This window comes from Ceratosolen solmsi, unplaced genomic scaffold (assembly GCF_000503995.2).
Source record: "Ceratosolen solmsi marchali unplaced genomic scaffold, CerSol_1.0 scaffold14, whole genome shotgun sequence".
In the NCBI taxonomy this organism is placed as follows: domain Eukaryota; kingdom Metazoa; phylum Arthropoda; class Insecta; order Hymenoptera; family Agaonidae; genus Ceratosolen; species Ceratosolen solmsi.
Genome location: NW_011948420.1, coordinates 9,578,699 through 9,590,683, shown reverse-complemented (window position 1 = coordinate 9,590,683; position 11,985 = coordinate 9,578,699). Strand labels below are relative to the sequence as shown.

Below are 11,985 nucleotides of genomic sequence, written 5' to 3'. Positions count from 1 at the left end.
TTTTTTTTTTTTTTTTTTTTTTTTTTTTTTTTTAATTTAAAGACTTCGTCAAAAGTAAGAGCCAAAATTTAAATAAAATAAACACGTGATCCCTATAAAGCAAGACGGTAATGAAAAATTTGAATTTTGAAAATGAAACGTTAAGAAGGATATAATGCTTCTAATAAATGCCAAAATAATTACCTAACAAAATACAAATGATATTAATAGCTGTCATATAGCAATGTATAATTTAGGGATTAACAAAAGAAATCAATTATACGACTCGAATAATAAATAAATTTGATATACCGACGTTTTAAACAAGAACTTTAGACTAAAGAAATTGATAAATAATAAATAATTCCACAATTATCTATTAATCTACAATACTTATTCGTCTATAGTTCTCCATATTCAAATTAGATTCATTCATTTTCTTATGAATTATCTAAGTAATTGATATCGCCGTAAGATATCGCCAATCCATTGTAAAGTAATGCGTCATGTATTTACAAAGGGTAAAACATATTATTATAATTATTGACTTGCATAATATTGTCTTTTTTTTTTTATGAGGCATTCAAATCTGAAAAATTGTTCGCTCAATTCGACTTCGAAATCAAATATAATTATACGAATGAGTAGAGAATGAAATACGAATGATAGGAGAATGCTAACGAGAAATTCAAAAGGAGCGGAAAGTTTCATAAAAATTTAAAAATCACATCGTCCTGTTATAAAGAAATAAATAATGCGCCAAGTAAAATCAGTTTTCTATCGAAGAAACCTGGATACCATAAGAATAAGCCTTTCATAAATGTTAATATTTCTTCTGTAATAATACCGAAAAATCACGGCTAAGAATACCAATGGGAGCAAAGAAAAGAAAAGAAAAGACCTATTTTCACATTTCCGCACAACCTGAATACAAAATGAATAGATAGAGATGCATGTGTGTATGGTCATAAGTTTTCCACAAAGCTAGCTTCGACCTCAATATCCGATCTTGTTTACGAGGAAGTGTTCTCGAGTATTCAAACGAAAATTCCAAGATTCCAGCACAAGCTAGGCTTTTCTCATTATACGTTTCGTAGAAATAAAAAAAAAAAAAAAAAAAAAAAAAAAAAATTTGGAAAGAGGGGCGGTAGAGCGAGTTGCTTGATAAAAACAAATCTTTGACAATGATTACAGATTTCATAGTAGATCTATAGAGTGTAGTATTGCATATCTCGGTCACATGAGAATGAAAGTTTAACTTTAACTTAAACATCATTAATTTTCTTTTTAATGAATCTCTGCAATGGATTTTGAAATAAATACATATAAAGAAAAATAAAATTTAAATACAATATTATCGCGAGCATCATTACTCAAATAAGTAATGCATTAATTTAGAGCTTATAAATAATAATTTTTCACTAAATTAAAATAAATTATTCTTCGTATTTATAGCAAACTTAATATTTTCATAAACAATTTCCTCTACGTGGATATCAATTTTTGCTTATTAGATTATAATTATACACATAAAAGGTGCAACATGATGAATGGGGGGATAAGTATATTGGGTGAGCCAGATAGTATAATCTGGTGTTCTAAAAGACGATGAAAGTAGTGAGTATGATAAAGTAGCGTCCGGTCTCACGGCGACTTAAAATCGCGAGTACCCCTTATGTGCCATATAACTAAATTTTTTTTTTTTTTTTTTTTTTTTTTTTTCATTGGTCGAAGAACGACCACAAAGAAGTTTCTCGTTTTATAACTCAACAATGCCACAACTCGGTATTATCATAAATTTCATCGATTTGGTACTTAAATTTAATTACTGTGACAAAAAGCCAGAACTCTTATTGCATCCTTACAATACTATATATTTAATAAAACTAATGATATTATTATTAATTATAAATTCCCTTTCAATTACGCCGCGATAATACGTTTAATAAATTATGATATTTAATTAAAATACAATTATATTCCAAACATCTGAAAATATGAATTACATTTTTATATTTAGAATACCGACACATATACAATACTGCCTGAATAATTACATCTTTCATTTATCTAATCTAGTAAATGCAGTAAAAAAAAAAGTGAGGATTTATTTTTACTATAAACTTTTAGATTAAATTTTTTTTTTTTACTTTTTTTTTTTTTAATTTATCCTTACATCAACCTAATGTATCGAATATATGGTTGTGTTAAAAATTTGAAAAGATACATAGTTCTACTGAGTCTGATAGCAAGAAAATCACCTTTTTTTTCAATTCTCTTTCACTTATTTATTATAGCTAAAAAGATAAAAAAAAATATACACGAGCAACACTTCATAATGATAAAAATATTTAATGTAATTTTTTTTTATCACGTGCTGATTTAAATGTAATTAGATGAATATAAAATTTAAAAATATCAAACGCCATTCAAAATTCATGAGCAAAATCAGCAAAATACAGCAATTTACATTTTCAAAATTTTTATATCATTTTTCTATTAATATCTTTTTAAAAATTCGAATAAGTTTCAATAATGGTATTATGCAGATAATAACACTCTATATGAAAAAAGTTAAGAATCACGCATTAAAACAATGTACAATTCGTTTAAAGAATAATATTTGTAATAAATATAATTTCTTCTTTAAGGATATCACTTTATTTGGTATTAAAAAATATTATTAAAATTTTTATAAAAATTATTATTTTATTATCTTCTTAATCTCTCCACTCGTTAATTTTCAAATATTTCATGCAATATATTTCAAGATAATCTTATTTATTCCCAATGCACTATTTTCATATTTGTTACAATGCATTTACAGTCTTGAACTAAAATTATTTTGAATTTACAATTACTTAAGTTTGTAATCACTAGTTCCAAATCTTACAATTATTAAACAACTATAATCTAAAATAATAACTAAATACTTACTAATTCACAAATAAGATGACAATTCCAATGATATTATATATATATATATATATATATTCACTTTACAAAGACGGTAATATTACCATACATAATATTAACAATGTACATTAACAAATTTACTAAAAGAATTAAATTAATAACCCTTAAATGTGATCTAACACATTGTCGTTACAGCCGCTTCACTTTGAAATTTGGACTAAAACATTTTTCTTTCTGTTTTCCATATAAAATCATATATATCTTACTTGAATTAATTAATCTCTGTAATCAGCTAAACGTTAATGTGAACATTTACATTGTAAGTAGGTCAAGCCGGGTGATTTTTGCTAAGCAAATACCGGAAAAAGAATTCATAATCCTTCGTGATAACAAAACAAGATAAAAAAAAAATATATGACAAACTACGATGTATATTAGAAAAAAAAAGTTAAGTACCTTTAACAAATAACAAAGTACAACTTATATAAAAAAAATTTTATGTTTAGAAACAAAATTTTTATTCTCGTTTTAATATTACAAATCTAAAAGCCTTGAATTGATATTAAATATATGTTTATTCATCACACGTACACCCTTTTATTATTAATTTACGTTAAATTTGAAATCCATTCCAATTGCATAATTCATAAAAATACAAAGCAACAAATACAAATAATATAAAATTGTATTAAGAAATTATCGATTTATCATTATTGTATTAATAAAATTCATACAAACTATTTCAAAATTCTAAGCCATTTAGAAATATCAATCCCAAAGCATAATGGCATAATCAACCACAACTTGGCTCATTCCCAACTCCAATCTATTCAATTTCTACTACACAATTTATTTTTCTAAAACCATACCCTTCCTAGTAGTTCTTAAAGTTCTCTAATATATTCAATAAATTAGCATGATATTTTTATGATAATAACTCACCCACTAAAACCAAATGGATTAATAAAGCTGTTCTTAAAGTTTATTCTTTGTATTTAATACAATGAACAATTTTTAATATTATTCAACTACTATATGTATAGGCTCGAATAATATAAATAGTTTATAATAAAAATTTTACTTTACTCGTAATCAAAATAACCAATAAAATTTCTAATTTTATAGAAATGGTACAATACCGAAGAGAGATTAAAAAAATTAATATATATATATATATATATATATATATATATATATAAATTAATTTTTTTAATCTTTAGAACTTTAGATTTAAGAAATTAATTCTTAAAATAACAAATTTTCACGAAATTAAAACATTTATCTATACTGTCAACAATATTTCTAATATATACATAAATTTTTTAATTTAATTTAATTAAAAACTATTCGAGTGCGCTGAAAAAATATTATTTACCATAAATCATATTACACTATATTTTATAAACCTTTAAATTGTTTATATGTTTAAATGTTTAAATTTTTTATGAAACCTTAAGATTGATTTTTTCCTAATATTAAATCCATATTACACTTCAGTCATATTATAATAAAAGTAATATATCGACCATTGCTATAACGTATTTTCATCTTTTTTTTTTAAATTTTATTTTTTAAATAACTTGTAAATAATATCGTCCTACAATATAAACTGTTTATTATCCTTCAATTCTTTCCGAAATACTTTATGTGGCAAACTGTTGATATTTAAAATAGTTATAATAAAAAATTAATTTCATAGACTCAACAAATATAAATTTTGCTATTCTATCTGATTATTATTAATCTTGTTATTGATCTTATTTTTACTATATTTACTGAATCTTTAAAATAATTATCTTGCTGCATTTGTACATATTTATCGGCCATAATGAGTGCGATGAAAAGTGTTATTTTTATTTGGACATGGAAGAAAATGTCAGTTTAAATAAATAATCATTTTAATTTGTGCAGTTAAAAATGCAGCGAAGCTTATATTTCCTATTGGAGAAAATAAAAAGTGTATTGGTTATGGAAGAGGTTGCTGGGAAACTAGTATAACCGAAATTGGGTTACACGTTCGAATTTATAAGGGGCATGTTATTCGACGGCCTCCGACTCGTTTCCCGAATTTATTTGGACAACTTTTTACATGAAAAATAGCTTTGATTAATCATTATTTGTTAGTATTTTTAAATCCATTCTCGTTCTCATTAGGTTTTGCTTAGTTTGAATTAAGCACAGTGCATTTCTTTTTAACTTTTAATGAACTTTTATGCACTAGGAAGGAGGTTTTATCATTTTTTTTTTTATAAAATAATAACTATTAGCTATAATGAAAATATAGAGATTAAATTAAGAAACAATGAAAAATATGCATTTGGAAAATCCTCGTATTTGTGACTAAAGCATAATTTATAAAATATCAATGGAAACTCTTGCAAAAGATGTATGATTTGAAAGAGATTTATACAAAAAAAAAAAAAAAAAAAAAAAACGTAGCTTGTAAATACATTAGAGCGAAAGAAAAACTACAATATAAAAGATTTTTATACATTTAAGTTTTTAATTTTGAATTGTACACTTTACTCTATCTTTTTGTTAAATGCGATAATATTGTACTTGTTTATTATTGACTTTTATATAATGAATTTTTATTTGTATCTTTTATATAACTATTATATAACAATTAAATAGTTTTAATTGTATTTTAATTATAACTAAAGTATTGTACGATAATCTATAAATTGCAATAATATAAGCATTGATATTATTATTACTAAATATCAAATACGTAAATACTTCCTCGTACACTATTCTTTTATTAAAAATATTTTTGTATAACTACAATATAAAAAAATAGCGATAAAATATATTTTCAAAAAGTGAAAATAGTAATTAATAGGTAATAAGTTCATGATTTTTTCAATTCGTAGGCAAGATTTTAACTTTATTTAATTCGAATAAAATTAAAAAGTGAAACCCTGGTGGTGTGCGGAAACAATTTCTAAAGTTTTAACATTTATATACGTCAGAGAAAAATTGAAAATATCCATTACAAGCGCATACGATATATCCTAAGCAATTGATGTGGCGGCTGGTGAAGCAATAAAGCAGTTCCCGGAACATCCAGACGCCGAAAATCCTTGATACAGATCACGGACAATGGAAAGGATACGGATAGTCCAAAACAAGTATTTACATCCGAACGTTGTAAAATTAATTGTCTCTTTCTATAAAGTTTCGGGCATTTAAATAAATCCTAATGAATGTATAAAGCTATCGATTTCAAATACATTGAAAAATTATTAATCTTTTTTCTTTTCAAAATACTTAATTATGAAAAAATATGAAATAACCAATTTAAATCAATTTTTCATTTTAAAAAAGTTTTCCTTAATATTATATTACTCTGATACAATATACATGACTAATATATATATATATATATATATACTGATAATATAAAAATTATCTATTTTCTATTATAGAGAATTTGCTAATAATATACTCCCTAAAATCATAAAGAGGGGGGGGGGGGTAGAGAAAAGAATAGGTTAAATCATAAGTGCTTTTATAATCTATGCAATTTAATGTTTGTAATTTCCACGGCATGTGTAGCAGATGCATAGATATCAATAATATTTAATCGGACACAGTATGATATATATACAAATGCTTAGAATTGACGTTCTAACTTTAAATAATAAAAAAATGTTTTATTAGCTCTCTTTTGCATGCAAAGCTTTCTCTAATTCATCTATATAAGTGAAAATATGAATAAAATTTATAATAAATAAAAATTAATCATTCCCTATATGTCAAGAACGATTTATTTATTTATTTATCATATAATGAATATTCCATATTTTGCCAATTTTTCAATATTGTGGAAGAAAGTCATTAAAGAAATTTCACTTAAATAAAAAGTTGTTTTATCTTCTTATTCCTAATTGAATCGTTTATATATTGAATAATTTTAAATATTATTTTTTAATTAATTATTACTCACAGATTGTTATTATGACATTATAACATAAAAGACTTGTGCGATAAAGGGAAGTGGGGGGGGGGGGAGGGGAGGACTTCACTAGACCCGATTACTAGCAAGAGAAATTATGAGCGTGTGTTTTCAATTGTGGCAGTATATATTCGTAACTAATATCTTTACTTATTACTATTTGAACTTTTTCTATCTTAAATATCCTTCATTTAAAAATATTTTAATTTAAAAAAACTTTTCAATATTATCTAATAAAACAATAAACATGGAAAGCATTAAATGTATATTTTTGTAAATTTCATATTTGATAAGCTACATTTAGTATTATTATGGATTTATGGAAATTAATATGATTATATTGAATGCATTAGTACTATTGTATAGGGATTATTAATATTAAGATTAATGTTTTAAAAAATCTACTACACGATATATAAAAGTAATGAATGGTCATAAGTAAGTTAACTTTCATTTCTTGATTATATATATATATATATCATATATGTCATATTCATTATTTGTAAATATTGTTAAAGAGTAAAAACAAAAAAGATTAAGGAGCAAGAATTAAGTGCGCATATGCGAATTTTATTGTCGTTATCAACGCTGTTTCCCGAACGACGTCGTCATCATGAACAACTCGTGACTTTGTTCAATATCAAGGATTGATTTTTCTTCTCATCCTGTTTGTTTGATAAAATAAAACTTGTAATAGTGGTGATGGCTTCCGTTTCATTATAGCATTGCCGACAATTTATAATTAAATGGCAACAATTACAGAAGTGGACTACTCTCGATAGCGCTACTTTTCCCGATATACCGAATATGACAGTTGGCAGACTGTAAAGTGTCCAAAACTTATTTTCATCGCGTTTCCCTGAATCTATAATTAGGTGACGAATTCAAGATTATACATCCGTTCCATCTCAATAATAGTTTTAAGTATAAGATATCTGCATATGCGTATTAATTGCTAAAATTGTTATTTTTATGAAACTGAGAAAGTTACGAAAAAAAAAAAAAAAAAAAAAAAAGTTTTTAACAGAGATCTTTATATGTCTAATGTTATATGATATAGTTTAAATCAAAATATTATAAATCTATTTGCAGCAGTACGTGTAGATAGAATGAATTTTTGCTTAAAATTAGGTAAATTTTGTTCCGATTATATATATATATATATCGAACACGCATATATAATTATTTATTTATTTATTTATCGTTGTTTTTTTCTATTGCGTTCATTTGAACACTTAACTAGCCTGAAAAAATGTAATTATATTATTAAGTATTCTGATGTAATTAATAATAAAATTTTATTCTCAGGGACATGAAATTATGATTTAATAATAATTGTGTAATAATATCATCCTTCATGTATTCTTCCTTAATTTGAATTTACTAAACAATTAATGTACTACGCAAATAACAAAAAACTACTTTAATGCGCACGCGACTTTTCTCAATAAAGAGATATATGGCATTGTTAATTATAAGTTATTTAATATAATATAAGTTGACATTTTTTAATTTAAATTTTTATAAAAATATTTCATTCAAGTGAAAAATATTAAATGATAATTTATAATATTACTTTCTTCTATTTATCTCTTTTTATTTATTTATACTAGAGACAAGTTAATGGAGTAGCCTATAGTTGCAATAAATGAACTAGCAATTACTAATTATACATCCAACACCGGAATTGAACAACCCAGTTATGAAACAAAGTGTACAATACGAGAAAAAATATAAGTGATTATAAGGATAATTTAAACCCACTTATATACTTACGTAAACCGACTTATACAATACAAATATACATAATGCATAATGACGATTTTTTTTTCTCTATATAATAGTCAAATTTTTAAATATTAAATTTATAACGACTATATTTTAATAACAATGGAGAATCGAGCGTACTTTATTACTTGCTTTAGTTGCGTATAATAACAATGAATTATTCCATTTTAATAAAAATTAATCATTTTTATTGTCATTTATTAATAAAAAAAAATTTTCTTAAAGCATATAACCATAAAAAAAAAAAAAAAAATATTACAAGCAAATAATTTAATATTAATTTTGTACAAAATAAAATACTAAAAAGAATTGTACTCTAGTTGAAATCAAGTCCGAGAGTTGGATATTGAAGAGTTGATGAAGGACAAAGTAAAAGTATTGACTAACGATATTTCATCGTACATGGTGTAGAAAATCGAAAAAGACGGCCATAATAGAAAGAAAGGACTGTTCATACTTAACTTGAAAAAGATCATTATGACCTATCTTATAAAACAAGAGAGAGAGAGAGAGAGAGAGAGAGAGAGGAAAAGCCAAAGGAAGAGAATGAAAATGACTGCATAAATTAGCAAATATATTCAAGTTATTTTAAATTAAGTTAGTTCCTTATAAATAAACTGTATAAATAAATTATGTACGCATAGTTTCGTTTCTAGACAATTCTTGCAATGTTAACACGATAAGAGATATCTATTGACGCGTGCATTTAAATAACTAATGCAATAATGTACAATGAATACTACCGTATGAGCTAACGATTATGTCTTTCACTCATGCATAATTAACAAACTTTTGAAAGCTGTAAAAGTGAAATATTTTGTCATTAACATAACAAATACGTAAATCGAGTATTGAGCTATTTTTTATTAAATAATAATTATACCGTAAGTATCGTGCAACATATAACGCTTAATTTATACAGAATAGAAGTAAAGGAATATTAAGTGCCTTAATACGTAGATTCAGCAAATTTAAATCAATTTCATCTGCAACATGACCAGCATAGCATCTTCATTGCATCGATTTCAACACCGTGGAATTTAGATGGGACAGGAGATAAGGATCGACAATAAGATCGATAGAATGAGACAGATTGAGTGGTAGATTGAGGAAGGAAGAGAGCAATATATCGCCATTGATTTACCTTAGATTTTCCCGTGGAATGGGAAAAAGATAGGTACATCGGCTCTACGAAAGAGCTCTAAGAAAAGAATAAACTCGAGTTCCAAAGCAAACACAACTACAATCTCCAGCTCTGTCAGTCACCACAAGGGGACACACAATACCAAATTGTCCAGCATGAATAATAGCAATAAATGTTACGATTGCTCTGTATAATAAAATATATACGTAATAAAATGGTAGGGTAGTGCAGTTATATCAATAGTTAGATATTTTCGTTATTTTAGAAATTAAATAGATTGTTTGGAAATATTTCTCGATAGCAGATAGATATTACTCGATATTCTATTAGATCTCGTGCATTAATCAGAGCAATCTTTTATACAATAATAACATATATCAATTCGACTGAATAACTTTAAAGATAAACTTTATATTACTTATTACTTAGTATGACTTTTGATAATTCGATTAATATCCAAGCACATTAAATAATGTGAGAATTGCAAAAATAAATATTCTGAATTGATATATAAAATATTTTTGCTTTGGTCTTAAAGTTCCATTAAATATTTAATTACCGTAATAAATACAGGGGAAAAATTTTTTTAATTATGCTAATAAAACTTAAAATATCATTTATACTCATTTTCAGCTACACTTACCGTCATTTTATTAGTCTCCAGGTTTCAAAATTTGAATAAATTCTTTATTTAACGAACTTTTTATTTTATTATGCACTTTATCCGTCCAAGATAATATAATGATCCTACATTTTTCGTAAAAATAATTTAATATTCTGATCTCGATGTTTATAAAGATACTTTCATGTTTTATTTAGTTTTAGTACTGAAATATCACTTACAAATTTCATAATATTAAATGAAATATTATATAATGAAACTAACCATTATAAACAATTTAAAATCTTCTGCACATGATATATACCATATACTTCCCTTTAAGTACAAAATAAAAGAATTTCAAATATCTCGAATATAGCAATAGTAAGTTATATTACACATAAATAAATACATTAATTTATAATTGGATTACGTTTAGTAATAAAAATTGAATTTACATATTAATGCCTTATATTATAAAATTAAATAATACAGTAAGTAAATTAAATAGTAATTAAAATCATTTGAATTAAAAATTTAAATCAATTCAGTTTCATTTCCGTAAATTTAATTGAAAAATTGATATTCTAAAAGGAATTTCCTACTCGAATGTTGACTTACGGAAATTGAAAATAACGGGGAAATTTCCAACCATAAAAGTAACGAGAGTATGAGAATCGTTTAATTTCTTAATTTCCTGCTTTTGCATAGGTAAGAACGGTATTGTACATAAGTTGAAAATTATTTCAAAATTCCCAAACACCTAAACACGATACTTTTCAATTTAAATGGTAAAACATAAAATAAGCAAAGCTGTAAAACGATTATTATCATATTTTTATCCTTAAACATAGATATTGTAATTGATCGATTGTTATTAAATTTATTTGTCTTGTTTATAAAATCACAATGAAAATATGAAGAAAACAGAATTATGTTATATTAACAATGACCATTATTATGGTATTAAACATAACATAAAAATATAAAAATAACAAAAAAATATAAATATAAATAAATATAAATAACAGTGATCTACTCAATAAGTAAATAAAATAATTTTTTTGGCTATAAATAAATATTTAAAATTTGTTGATAAATAATAACCTAATCTTTCTATAAAGGGAAATATACTTTATTATATTAAAATTCATCAGATATGAATTCGATAAAATATTATAGAAATAAAATATTTGAAAATATGTGTACAAACACGAAATAATCAATTTCCAACCATTTGGTATTACATTGGAAAGTATCTCTCATAACTTAATATTCATTATTTCAATAATTGAAGTTTTTAATTATATAAATACAAAAGTATATTTTCAATAGATATAAAAAGAAATAAATTTAACTGACTCATACTCTACAGAAATAATAATTAAAACGATATTTTCAATATATTTGATTGCATGAATATATTCAAAATCTATTTTAAACACAAATATTTTTAATTGCGGTATATTTAAAAGTCCTGATAGTAACCTGAAAAATTATAATTAGAATAATTATTTGTAGATAGATAACGAGAGAGAGAGAGAGAGAGAGAGAGAGAGAGAGAGAGAGAGAATGAGAAAGAGGGAGAGATAGGAGCAG

The 11,985-nt window shown here is 24.4% G+C and overlaps 1 protein-coding gene across 1 annotated transcript in view; it reads left to right on the top strand.

Moving 5' to 3' along the window:
- Positions 1 to 11,985, top strand: part of Calx (sodium/calcium exchanger 3) — a 127,118-nt gene that overhangs the window by 107,862 nt on the left and 7,271 nt on the right. The gene's annotated exons all lie outside the window — the stretch shown is intronic.